Source organism: Epinephelus lanceolatus, chromosome 14, assembly GCF_041903045.1.
Source record: "Epinephelus lanceolatus isolate andai-2023 chromosome 14, ASM4190304v1, whole genome shotgun sequence".
Taxonomy (NCBI): Eukaryota; Metazoa; Chordata; class Actinopteri; order Perciformes; family Serranidae; genus Epinephelus; species Epinephelus lanceolatus.
The window spans coordinates 846,361-860,216 of NC_135747.1; the positions used below are offsets into that span (position 1 = coordinate 846,361).

Consider the following 13,856-nt stretch of genomic DNA (forward strand, 5'->3'; position numbering starts at 1 on the left):
GGCTGATGTTAGCCTCCTGTTGCGTAGCCTCTGAAACATTAACGTTATCTTCCTTGTGCATTTCCACTTACTAGTAACGTTAACGCTACTATCTAACATTAGCACTGTAACCTTATTCTAAAACTCACTAACTCACTAACGTTACCTTGCCAACGCTTATGTCTATCATAAACGTAATGAGGACGTAATGGAGGAGGGGGGAGTTGTAGGAGGAGGGGGATGGGACTTTGGAGGGAGGCGGGACTTGTGGATGTTCAAATTTTTTCTAAGTGCTGTGTGAAATGCAAGAAAGGTAAGAGTAGCTTTAAATATGACGCATAGTGCAGCTATAAACACCAGCTATAGTGAAATATATGGTGCAGGTGTACTGCGGTGAATGTGTGTCACAGGGCTGGAGAAAAGTCTTATAGGGCTGTAGTCAACCATAAAAAAACCTTGGTCGACTGAAATTCTACATATGCTTCAACCAACTGATTGGTCGATGAGGAAACAGCCTGTATGTTATCTCTAGATTAACTAAACTGTCTGTCTGTCTGTCTGTCTATACTTATAGTGAACATAACTACATCTGGAGAGGTTTACTGTCTACATGTAGTCATGTCACCCAAACATGGAGGCAATTCTGCGGGAGCAGAAAGCTGGGCAGCAAGCCTTCCCCGTACTCTGTTACCCAACAGCTCCCTCTCATCGGCTTCTGTGTTGCCTGAATCATCATCGCAGTTGCCTGGGCCTGGGCCTTCCTCCTCCTCCTCCTCCTTCTCCTCCTCCAGGATATCACCTGCTGCCATACAAATGCTGTGGAGGATGCAGCAGGCAGCAGTCACCTTCGGGGCGAACAGAGGCCAGATCTCCAGGGCCCTCAAGAAGATTTTTTAAGGACCCCAAAGGTGCGCTTAATGATATTCCTTGCCCTTGCGTGGTGCCTGTTGTACCGGGCTTCAACTTGGCCTGTTAATCAAAATTCATGTAGAAAATATATGGTGTATTTCAAAATGACCAAAGTAAAAATTTGCTCTGTGTGTGTGTGTGTGTGTGTGTGTGTGTGTAGGAGAGTGTTCTTACTTGCTACAGGCTGGCGGTATGGTGTCATAACAGCAACAGGACGCTGCAGGCACAGTGTCCTCCATCTCCCAGCAGAAAGTACCCAGCTGGAGGATACAGGGCCTGTTGGTATATGGGGGATCTGCGTAGGACACGCGCATCATGTACATGTCAGAGTGAGACATCCTCATGTTTCTGCATGCTGTACTTTTGAGTTGGCATTATATTCTAGATGCATGTTTTTTAATCGTTTATATTTGTAGATTTATTTATTTGGGTTTTATCAGTATTTATATTTATTTACATTTGTGTGTTTTTGAGTTTGCTACATGTTTTTACTGGTTTTTATATTATTGCATGGATTTATGGTTTTATTCTTACAATGCATGCTTTGTGGACTGAGGATGAGAGGAACAATATTAGCCATGATTAACTGACCACACCCCCTGAGACTCATGATTGGCCGGCACAGGTCAGTGTGCTACTTAAGTGTGATGGGACACAGGTATGGGAAGAGCAGGAAACAGGAAGGAGGACACAGAGAGCAACACGAGAGGCATGGGAAGAAGACAGCGCACACACACAGGGTGAGAGCTGCATCACGGAGCAGAGGCTACCCGACGGAGGATCTGCACGGACTGAAGGCGGAGCAGCAGGTATCCGAGACGAGGCCCAGGACCGGCGCGTGGACGCAAGGCGACAGACACTTGGTCAACGCTCATTTAAGCTAAGTAAAGGAAAGTGTACAGCTGAGTTGGCCGACGTGTGCGTGTGTAACCCCTCTGTCTGTGTGAACACGTGACTGAGAACGCGTCTTGTCTTCCACAGCGGCAGTCTGTGGGAGGCAGAGCAGTGCAGCCACGTGGAGAAGACGCCAAGAGACTGAAACGAATGGCTGGCAGACAACTTTACAAGGCCTACCTCTTGCTATCCCTCCTCAGAGAAAGGATTAAGTGAACATTTCCCTATTCTGAACATTTCTCAGCACAGACATTTTTGAACTCTGGAAAGACTTTATTGAGTGACCTGGCTGAGTGGTAGCTTTTATTTGGACACATCCTCATTCCTGTCAGCCATTTTTAAACTGCCCATCATTGTTGTGTGTTAACCCTTTTTTAGCCATTGTTAATCTCTGCATTTGTCAATGCCGTGATTTTATTGGTTTTAAATAAATGATTTAAAGCCACACCGCAGTCTTCTTTTTAACAGTGGAAATACACAGTGCTGGTATAGAAAAGAACCCCACACCCTTTGTGTGACATTTTAATTTGGCGTTGTCGGCAGGATACCAGCTCCACTGTTAAAAATGGACACGGCACAGCAGAGTAGCACTAATACATCTGTAACTGCACAGTTTGTAATGCCATGGTTTATGGGGGCTGCTTGGATTCCTAAATTTGATGGTGACAAAACAAAATTTGTAGAATGGAGGGCTCAGGTGGAAGCCATGCTGAGAGCACAAGGACCGACTCAACAGCAGGAAGCTGGTTTTGTTTTGTGTGCCTTAGAAGAAGAGGCTAAGCAGGAGCTACAGCCTACTAATCCAAGAGATAAAGAGACTGGACAACAAGTCCTTGATACTTTACAAAGACTGTATGCCAAACCAGCCACTAAAGCACAACTACGTGCTAATTTTTTTAATTGTAAACAGGGGGCAGATGAAACTGTGGGTGCTTTTATGCTGAGATTACAAGAACTGTTTTTCAGATGGCAAGAACGGGATGAAGGTGGGCGTGAAGATAGGGATGACCTCTTGCTGGACCAGCTGATGGTTGGATTACGGGCTGGACCCATAAAGCAGGAGTTGAGCAGACACCTGAGGCGAAATGAACAGATGACCTTTGAGGCCATGTGCAAAGAAGCTCGGGCCCTGGAACAGGAGCTACAAGATGGGGAAGACGCCATCCTGTCCTAGAGGGTCACTGTGCCAGCCCCACGTCACACAACTACCACCAACCTGAGAGAGCTGAAAGACCAGATACAGGCTGAACTGCAACAGGGGCTGATGGGAGAAATGAAAAAGGAGATCATGGAGCAGATTAAGGCCCTTTCCGCTAACCTGGTAGAGGAGGTGAGGTCGCAGCTGTCCACCAGGGAAGCACAGCCGATCCCCGCATCCCGGCCCATGGACCACCATACACCTGCCACACATGCCCCTCGGGTGAGATGGGGGCCAACAGGCACAACAGCAGCACCAGCCTACCAGTGGGATGCACAGGGCAGACCTATCTGACGAAGTTGTGGTGCCGCTGGGCATGTTCAGCGCCAGTGTCCACGCAGAACATCAGGGCCTCAGGATTTTTAATCTCCCCTACAGCTGAGGGCCAAGCAGTGGGGGCAGTCACTCAAGAGAAGGAGCCCACAACACAGCCAAAGTCAGCCTTGGTCAGTGAGTGCCCTGATGTTATTGTTAAAATAAATGGGTGCTCTATACCCTTTGTGCTTGATACAGGATCACAGGTCACATTGTTGAGCCAAAGCTTATTCAGGAGGTACCTAGAAGGAACCGGTGTGACAAGTGCAGATGATGTACCATGGCTGACCCTGGGCAGCCTAAATGGAGGACAGGTGCCTTGTAGGATCTGCAACCCCAACCCTTACGAGGTCCCTCAATGCCAGCCATTGGCCCAAGTGACAGAAGTGTCCACGGTGGACATACAAGGGGAGCAAGAGTTGGTACTCAACAGTGTGGCACCAGACGTGGTCGAAGTCGCAGTGAGGCAAGTAGGGGTTACCGAGGGAGTCGATGAGCTCGAGTCGCATCCTGTGATGTCCCTAAAGGGGGATGGACTGACCCCAGACCAACAGAGGGAGATGACAGGCTTGCTGCAGAAGTGGACAAAGGTGTTTTCCCACCATGATGAGGACTTCGGCTGCACTGGTGCTGTGAAGCACCAGATACCAACTGGTACAACGCCCCCGAGTCGTGAGAGGTACCGACCTGTCCCCCCAAGTCTGTACGCTGAACTACAAACCTTGCTTCAGAACATGCTGGACAGTGGTGTGGTGAGGGAAAGTGCAAGTGCAAGTCCTCACCAGGTACTCCACACTGGATCTGGCAAGTGGCTATTGGCAGGTGGAAATGGACCCTGCTGATAGAGAGAAGACAGCTTTTACAACACCCTTCGGCCTCTACGAGTTTGAACGAATGCCATTCAGCCTGTGCAACGCCCCAGCAACGTTTCAGAGACTGATGCAACGCTGCTTGGGCAACCTAGTAAAAGATTCATTGCTGATTTACCTGGATGACGTGGTCGTGTTTTCCCCAGATTTCAGCAGCCACGTGCGCCACCTGGAAGAGGTGTTCCAGCGGCTCCAGTGCCACCTTTTCCAGTGAGAGGTGACCTACCTGGGACATGTCATCAGTGAGAAAAGGGTAGCCACAGACCCGGCTAAGACAGCAGCCGTGAGGGACTGACCAGTACCCCAGACAGTGAAGCAGGTAAAATCTTTTCTTGGCTTTGCGGGCTAGTACCGCCGGTTTATATCTGCCCTTTCTAAGATCGCAGTGCCATTGAATGCCCTAACACATGGCACCACCACCCATGGTAAAAAGTCAACCCCAATTAGCTGGTCCCCAGAGTGCCAGCGAGCTTTTGACCTTTTGAAAGAAGCCCTGTTGAATGCACCTGTCCTGGCATATGCTGATTTCTCTCTTCCCTTTAAGCTGTACACAGATGCCAGTTTTGAGGGCCTGGGGGCAGTGCTAACCCAGGTACAAGGAACCAAAGAACGAGTAATTGCCTATGCCAGCCGCAGCCTCCACCCAGCTGAGCGCAATGACCAGAACTACAGCTCCTTCAAGCTAGAGCTGTTGGCTCTGAAATGGGCTGTCACCGAGAAATTCAAAGACTATCTCTATGGTGCAGAATTCACTGTTTTCACAGATAATAACCCACTGGTGCACCTTGAAACAGCTCGGCTTGGGGCAGTGGAGCAACAATGGGTGGCCCAACTGGCTAACTTCAGGTATACCATCAAATACCGTCCAGGTACGCAAAATAAAAAAGCTGATGCTTTGTCCAAGTTGCCTGAACAAAAGCAGGAGATGGCTCCAGTGCATGCTGACCGGATCATGGCTGAAGAGGATGGAGCGTGGGTGGAACGTCAGTCCAGGGACCCGGACCTTTCCCAGATACAGCAGTGGAAAGAGCAAAATTTGTTTCGGCCCGAGGTATGTGAGTCCTTATCACCTTACATGAAAACAACTGATTAGACATTGGGACAGAATCTCGCTGCAAAATGGTGTGCTAAGAAGATGGTGCCAAGAGACTGGATCTGAACTTGAGATTTTCCAGGTGATTGTTCCAAAGCAGGAATCCAGTGGCGTGTGAAGAGCATACCACGAGGGAATGGGCCACCCAAGCAGTGAGAGAACCTTGGCAGCTCTGCGACAGCGCTGTTTATGGCCCAGAATGACCCAGGATGTGAAAGAGTGGACCGAGACTTGTCTGCAGTGTGTGTGTGCTAAAGCAGGACCTGAGGTGAGAGCCCCTCTAGTACCCATCACTACCTCTTATCCATCTGAAGTTGTTGGGGTTGATTACCTCTCTCTGGGATGCCCAGATGACCGGTACTCCTATATCCTGGTGATGACTGACCTGTTCTCAAAGTATGCTCTCGCAGTACCTACCAAGGTCTGCTAATACCACAGCCCGAGCCTTGTACAGCAGCCTTATCCAGACGTTGGGCTGCCCGGAACATATCCTGACAGACTGGGGGGCTGCCTGCGAATCATCATTGATAAGTGAGCTGTGCCAGCTCGGAGCCTGCGAGAGATTCAACCAAACCTTGTTGAAGCTGCTAAGCTCCCTGACTGAGACAGACCAGGCACAATGGCATAACCAGCTGCCAGCCCTCCTCCAGGCGTATAATAACACCACCCACAGTACAACCGGGATGACCCCGCACTATGTGGTACTTGGGAGACACGCCAGGCTACCTGTGGACTGGGCAACCGGCCTGAGCCCTACAGTAGAGACTCACACTCTACAAGGCTGGGTAAAACAGCATCAGAAAGCCCTGAGTCATGCATACCAGACAGCAAAGAGGCAGTCACAGCACCAACAAGAATGAGACCAAACCCGTTACAACCGACGAGCAAAGCTGGCACCGCTTCTCCCAGGCGAGCGGGTGCTCATTCGCAATTTCCGCAGGAGGGCCAGAGGAAAGTTGACCCCGAGATGGTCCCCGGAACCATTCGTGGTGATAAAGCAGCTGCGGGAAGACCACCCAGTTTATGTCCTTCGGCCGGAGGGTAAGGAAGCACCAACACGCACTGTGCATTGCAATAATCTCTGGCCATGCCCTTTAAATGTGTTACAGGACAGCAGGGAGCCAGCGGAGGAGTTGGAACTTCCAACAGCAGACCAGCCAAAGCATTAAAGAGATAGTGCACCCAAAAATGAAAATTCAGCCATTATCTACTCACCCTCATGCTGAGGAATGCTCTGGTGAAGTTTTAGAGTCCTCACATCCCTTGCGGAGATCGGCGGGGGGCGCGGCTAGCACACCTAATGGCTGACGGCGCCCCAGACAAACGTCCAAGAACACAAAATTGAAGCCACAAAATATCTCCAACATGCTCATCCGTAGTGATCCAAGTGTCCTGAAGCCCCGACATAAAAAGTTGTTTCGAAAAATGTCATTTGAACTCTGTTTTTAGCCACACTGTAGCCTGTAGCTCTGACTGCTTCTCTGTTCTCCGCGAGACCAGCGAATGCATGAGCTTTGCTTACCCCTGTTTACATCACCTGACACGTGCATCGCAGGGGGAGACAACGGTAAACACAGTAGCCAAAGATAATTTGCACTACTACTTTTAGCAAAGGACAGCCCAACATGTCTGAAGACTTTGAAATTGAGGAGGAACAGCATTTCTTTGTTGAGCCGTATTTATTTGAGCCCGAGTATACAGACGGAACTCAGGCTACTGGACGAAGCAGCCGCCGCAGCTCATGAGCCTAACCCTCAGCCAGCCGCAGAATGCCAGAGTCGAGCACTGGAAACCTGGTGGTGTAGTTGTTTCAAATGCAAAGCAATGCCAACGGATGAGGAAAGTCTTTGCTGCTCAGACTGGGAATTGGCGATGCCTGCACTTGAGAATCTGGACATCAGTACTGACAAGACTGCTGCTCTTCAAAGACCGTGCATCACAGATCACCCTGAGCACGCACACGTGAGCGCGGAGCACAGAGAAGCAGTCAGAGCTACAGGCTACAGTGAGGCTAAAAACAGAGTTCAAATGACATTTTTCGAAACAACTTTTTATGTCAGGGCTTCAGGACACTTGGATCACTACGGATGAGCATGTTGGAGATATTTTGTGGCTTCAATTTTGTGTTCTTGGACGTTTGTCTGGGGCGCCATCAGCCATTAGGTGTGCTAGCCGCTCCCCCCGCCAATCTCCGCAAGGGATGTGAGGACTCTAAAACTTCACCAGAGCATTCCTCAGCATGAGGGTGAATAGATAATGGCTGAATTTTCATTTTTGGGTGCACTATCCCTTTAACTAGAAACTTTTCCCGTGCATCTGTCGACATTTCAAACCTAGCCCATGCAGACTGGCTGAATCTTCTTACACATCCTGTTGCTCTGTAACTCATTCAGGGCGTTGACGGTGATGAAACCGGCTCCTTTTCCCTGACCCACGCCCCTGCTGCCATTTCTGCCAGCCAAGACAACACTTCCCCATTCCATTCTCCCCAATCTGAGACAGCTGGCCAACAAACTGCTGGAAGAATTCTTTCTTACTGTGACAGTTAGGGCGCAACTTTGTGAAATTATAGAGATCATAAGTCCTGACATTACATCCATGCTAGCTGCTGTCCCACTAGCTTCTGTAACACAATAGAATCTCTCCTTTAGGCTTTCTTTTATCTGTCTCTCTAAAAAGTGAGACATATTTCTGGTGTTTAGCATTCATATTCTAAGATAAATGAGTATCTTTTATCACATTTGATGTTAGAATTTGAACCCTTAATGATTATAACAATAGAGAAGAAAATTACCACTCACTCTGCTGACACAGTTCAATTCAAGATTTGTAGTCGACAATTTAGTTCATTCATTTTGAGTTATAGTGGTCTGAGGTTCAGCACTGCCTTGGATTGTCTTTGGTTTATTAGTAAGTTGAGTCTGATGCTGGATTAAAGTGGACAGTAGACAGTAAGCCTATACAAAGAAGTAACACACTGTATATCACAACTTAGCTGACAACTGATTTGGTCAATGACAATAGTGATTCAGTATGTTAAAGATTCACTCATACATCTTCTAAACATTTCTATTCAACATTGTGACACACAAAGTCAACAGTTTGTCAATGTTGGGCTGTCAGTAAGCGACTGTCTCCTTAGCCTTTGTGGTGTGTCCTGCCCCGTTGGCTCTCATCGGCCCTTGTTGGCTTTTTTTCAGCTGATTCAGCATGTTGAATTGGCATCGGAGATGGTGGAGCCCGTCAGTTAATGGACTCACTGTGATTGTCAGTTCAGCTCAATGCACAAGACGAGAAATTGAAGTGAGGAAAGTGAACAAACAGCTAAACTGCAGAGGGAGTGAGATCAACACAAACTTGTTCCATAAGGTCATATTATTTTTCTTTATCTATTGAGCTCTTTGGAAGAAATGTTTCCTGATGGTTTGTGTTATTGTTCACGGTGCACATTAAATATGCTCTGTTCTTTCAGCATTAGATTGTGTTGTTAATGTGCTAACTGGCTAACTAGCATGAAGACAGTCTTATAGTTTCCTCTTTTGAATGACGAATACAGTCTACTGCCGTCTGCTGGTGTTGAGACTTATTTCCTCGCATGCAGGCACAGAACGTACGTGCTGGTTAGCTGTCGTAGTCTGGTGTGTGTTCTTGTGCAACTTTTTGGCCGAGACACAAGCAACATGAGGTGATGCAGCAGTCAGCTTTTACTGCCGCCAATTCTTTGAAGTCAGTTTGGTGTTTTGGGGCCTTTACCCATGATATCCACCGACACTCTCTTCTTATTTCATCTTTTGAACTTTATATCTGTAATCTTTCCTGTGTCAGTGGAGGGTATGTGTAGGTATAAGGGGTATACCTACCTCTTTTTCTGGCCAGTTATAGTATACCCACCTATCAGCCAGAAAGCCATTGGAATATATAGGACAGTATACCCTCTTTCTTCTTGGTAATCTACCCATCTACCTAGCAGTACACCAACTCCATCAAATACCACTACACCACTGGCTACAGCCACTCAACTCCCTTATTCTGACGATAAAAGTATTGGATCTAGTGGTTAGTAAAGGCAGCTGAAAAGGCTACTAACTTTGGCATGGGAGACCAGGCTTCGAATCCCAGTCAGAGCAGGTTACACATATCCAGTCTGGACCCTTAGGAAAGGTTCTTAATGCTGCTAGCCTACCTCAGGATGAGTGAAATCGCAAAAAACAAGGGTCATACCGGCTCAGACGTTGCCCTGGTTAACAAGGTCTATGTCAGGTGTTGGGAAACCAGGATAACCTGATGAGAAAAGGGCTACTGGAACAAGAAATAGATGGATGAGGGCAGAGAATATGGGACTGTTGGAATGCTACTATACAAGTAATCCCAGCAAGAGGGGTTACATGCAGAGGATGTGGGACATATGGATGCTTCGAAACCCAGCATCTACACTGAAAGAAACAACTCCTAGCCCAGTGTTCCACATCCACAAATGGCAACTGCTATGACAACTAGAGATTGATGAGGTACAACAAACATGCTACGCCAAAGGGAGAGCCAGGACGACAGGTCAAAGTGGCGATGTCATCATCATCCCCACATGCTGGAATCCCGGCAACCCTGAAGCTGATTACCAAGGCTAAGTGACAAAGTACTCTCTGAAAGTCTGCTAGATGATGTGAATGCAGTACTATGAACTATCCCCACTAGAACCATAACTGAGATAAATCTGCTGATAAACACCACAGTAACAGTTTTCCTAGAGATGCTTGGCTACAAGATGAACATCATGAGCCACAAAGAGCACTATCCTCCATGGAGAAGGAGGTTGGAGGCCAAGATCAAAGCAACACGGAAAGAGGTTTGTCAACTCTCAGAGCTACAGAAAGGTGTGGGGAAGAAAGGGATCCCTAGGAAGTACAACAAACTGTCTATACCTGAGGTACTGGAGACTGCCAAGCAAAGGCTCACAGCTCTGGCCACCTGCCTACAGAGATACACATGAGAAGAAGAAGCCAGGAGAATAAATAGGATGTTCTCCACTGAACCATCCAAAGTGTACTCTCAGTGGCAAGGTAACAACATGAGTATAGATCTACCCAGGGCTGAAACTGAACAATACTGGAAGAGCATATGGGACAAGGTTTTTTCGCCAATGTTTCTGTAGCATATTGATGTTTTACAAGTTGGGGTTGCAAGCCCCACCAACATCCACAACAAACTCCAGACATTCTTCAACCGCTGCCACCAACGCCTCCTTGGAATCTACTGGCCCAACACCATCTCAAATGTGAACTTGTGGGATCTCACTAAGCAGGAACCGTTAGAGAGCCAAATCAAGAGGAGAAAATGGAATTGGATAGGCTACACACTCAGAAGACCAAACACCTCCATTATAAAACATGCGCTAACATGGAACCCGCAAGGCAAGAGGAAGCAAGGGAGACCTAAAGCCACCTGGAGAAGAACCACAGAGGAGGAGATGAAGGCAGAAGGGCTGTCATGGCAACAACTGACTAAGAGGGCACAAGACTTAAGAGGATGGAGGAGTTTTGTCAATGGCCTATGTTCCTCAGGGAATTTAAGACCTAAGTAAGTAAGTAAGTATATGGGAGAAGGAGGTGCTAAATAGCTAGTGGCTAGTGGAGCAGACCACAGCAATCTCCCAAAACAAGAGCCAGTCACCATCACAACGGCAGACATCCAAGAAAGCGTATCAGGTATGAAGAGCTGGACAGCGCCAGGCCCTGACATGATCCACACCTACTGGCTAAAGAAACTACCTGCACTATATGAATGCCTGGCAGCACAGATGAACCAGCTGCTGATGGATGGGACCCATCCAGAGTGGATGACTCACGGACGGACAGTCCTGATGATGAAGGATCTCCAGAGGGGCGCGGTCCCATCCAACAACCAGCCAATAACCTGCCTCTTAGCAGCTAAGATGAATAGGCACATGGGCCAATTAATGAGCAAGGCCCAGAAAAGAATTGGTAGTAATACCAGGGGAGACAAGCACCAGCTACTGGTCGATAGAGCAGTTACCCAAGACTGCAAGACCAGGCAGACCAACCTGTGCACTGCCTGAATCGACTACAAGAAAGCCTAAGACTTAATGCCACACAAGGATACTGGAATGCAACATCAACAGGACACTAAGACCCTTCATCAAGAACTCAATGGGGCTGTGAAAACGACTCTGGAGGCCAACTCAAAGCCAATTGCACAAGTTACCATCAAGTGCGGCATATACCAAGGTGATGCACTGTCCCCGCTTCTGTTCTGCATAGGCCTGAACACCCTCTGCCAGCTCATCACAAAGAGTGGCAACGGATACCGGTTCCAAAGTGGAGCAACCATCAGTCACCTCCTTTACATACATGACATCAAGCTGTATGCCAGTAGTTAGCAAAACATTGACTCATTGATCCACCAAACCAGGATCTACAGCAGTGACATCGGAATGTCATTCAGACTAGATAAGTGTGGTTGGATTATGTCCAAGAGAGGGAAGATGATCAGAACTGAGGGGGCTGAACTACCAGAAGGCAGCATTGCAGATGTTCAGGACAACTACAAATACCTTGGGGTCCCGCAGGCAAATGGGATCTATAAGGAGGCTGCAAGAAAGTCAGCCACAGCCAAATACTTACACAGAATAAGGCCGGCCCTGAAAGGTCAGCTGGACAGAAAGAACAAGGTCCGAGTCATCAACACGTACGCCCTGCCAGACATCAGATACCCCACTGGTATAATAAGCTGGCCTAAGGAGGAGATAGAGGCCACTGATATCAACACATGGAAGCCCCTCACAATGCATTTTTTTTCTAATTCACTAGACCCAGTTTTTAAAAATGGCACCTCATAAAACTATGTTGTGTCCTGCGCTGCACAGAGAGCGCTGCTGGAGTGCAGACACTTGGTGCTTATCAAAGTCAAGGAAGGATCCTTATATGACTGAATTTCAAGGAGGCTACGTCATTGAATCCCACGAAAGGACTGTTCCAATGTCGAGAATACTTTTTCTACCAAGGACTGTGTCCTTCACTCCGTGAATTTTCAAGGATACATATATGTATCCTCAGTGGGCATGAAGCACCCACAATTTTTTGCACACTTCCAGCATTGCCAAAATCTGCTTCAAGATCACTTGAGTCCAGCTGAAAGATTTGGGTTCAGTCTGGAAGAAATGTGTGGTCCAGAGAGCAACAGGAATTATTAGGCAATCTGACCATATTCTGTCCAATGAATTTTCTTAAATGCCCTCAGGCAGCACTGTTATGCACATTTAAGGAAAACAAACTGCTGTTTAAATTATTTTATTCCTTCTGCTGTCAGGCTGCAAAATGACTGGCAATAATTAGTAGAGGTGGGAATCACCAGAGGCTCGACGATACAATTTTATCACGATTCTTTAGTCACAATACAATATTACTGCAATTTTAAACATGTTGTAATTTGCTGAGTGTTGCGATAAAATATATTGTGTTCTCTATCGTTCTAGGCTTCCCCTCCACCCAGAGATATATTGTATGTATCTCTATTGGAGACCTGAACCCCAGGTAACATGGATAATTTCTTTAAGACAATCCACCTGTGGATGTGGCTGACAGCCTATATAAACCCCTGTTAACCACGCCCCCAGTGATTTTTCTGATTCCACTTGGAGCAGCGTGGCGTGTGTTACTTCTTTGAGACAATTATATCTCAATTTTTATCATATTTTTTATCATGTGACAAATACACAGTCTGTGCCTCACAGGGTTTGAGAGAGGGTGATCACCTCTCACGGTGGCTGTGTTGCACCTTGTAATTGCATATAACGTCCTTGCTGTTGCTGCCCTTGTGTTTGCATATTGTCTCTGTGGAGAGGCTTCCGTGCTGGACACTAAGGTCTTTGTCCCGGTCCCGTTTGGGTGAGGGGATATCCGTGAGTTTGTTGGTAGCGTGGGGCTTTGGTCAAGACGACCTTGTTGTCTCCATGCAGGGATTTTCTTCACGTTTCTGACACAGAACTCTCTTCTTTGTCCACTGGGGCATCGAGAAGGAGCTTGTGGGTTATTAGGGCTGCTGCCCGTCCCTTTGTTTGATGTTGCACCAATCATGCACAATACATTCCACAATCCCACAGTGTTGCTGGTAACAGTTCAGGAGGCGTGCTGAGAGAGCAGCTTCTGTGCGATTAAACACTTCTGCGTGGTGATCTCGCAAGGGTGGGACTATCGGGAGACTTGGGAGATATGGCATCAATAGACCATTTTTGTGTGATGTGTGGAGTTCAGTTGCCCACTGAGGCTAGAGGGAGGAACATGCTGCTGCAACAGTTGACAATCCATCCTTCTGTATGAATTGTTCTATTTTGCCATTATGGTCCTTAGAGGCTTGACTTTGTGTGTTTAGGGTGAAGTGTAGGTGGGGGCGAGGAGAAGCTACACCATCCGCAGTGCCCCAGCAGTCTAAGCGCCCCAGGAGGGGGGATTTCGGAGGCAGCTCCTTTGTTGTTTCCCGCCCTGAGTCCCCTTCTAGGTCCTTTTTGCCTGGGGACAGAATCAGAATCGGAAGTCTTGAAGCTGATGACCAGAAGGATATGGAGGAGGAAGGTGATGTGTTAGGG

At 47.6% G+C, this 13,856-nt stretch overlaps 1 pseudogene; it reads left to right on the forward strand.

The window, feature by feature from the left end:
* Window positions 1-1,535: 1,535 nt before the first annotated feature.
* Window positions 1,536-10,406, forward strand: LOC144466897 (uncharacterized; annotated as a pseudogene).
* Window positions 10,407-13,856: the final 3,450 nt, after the last annotated feature.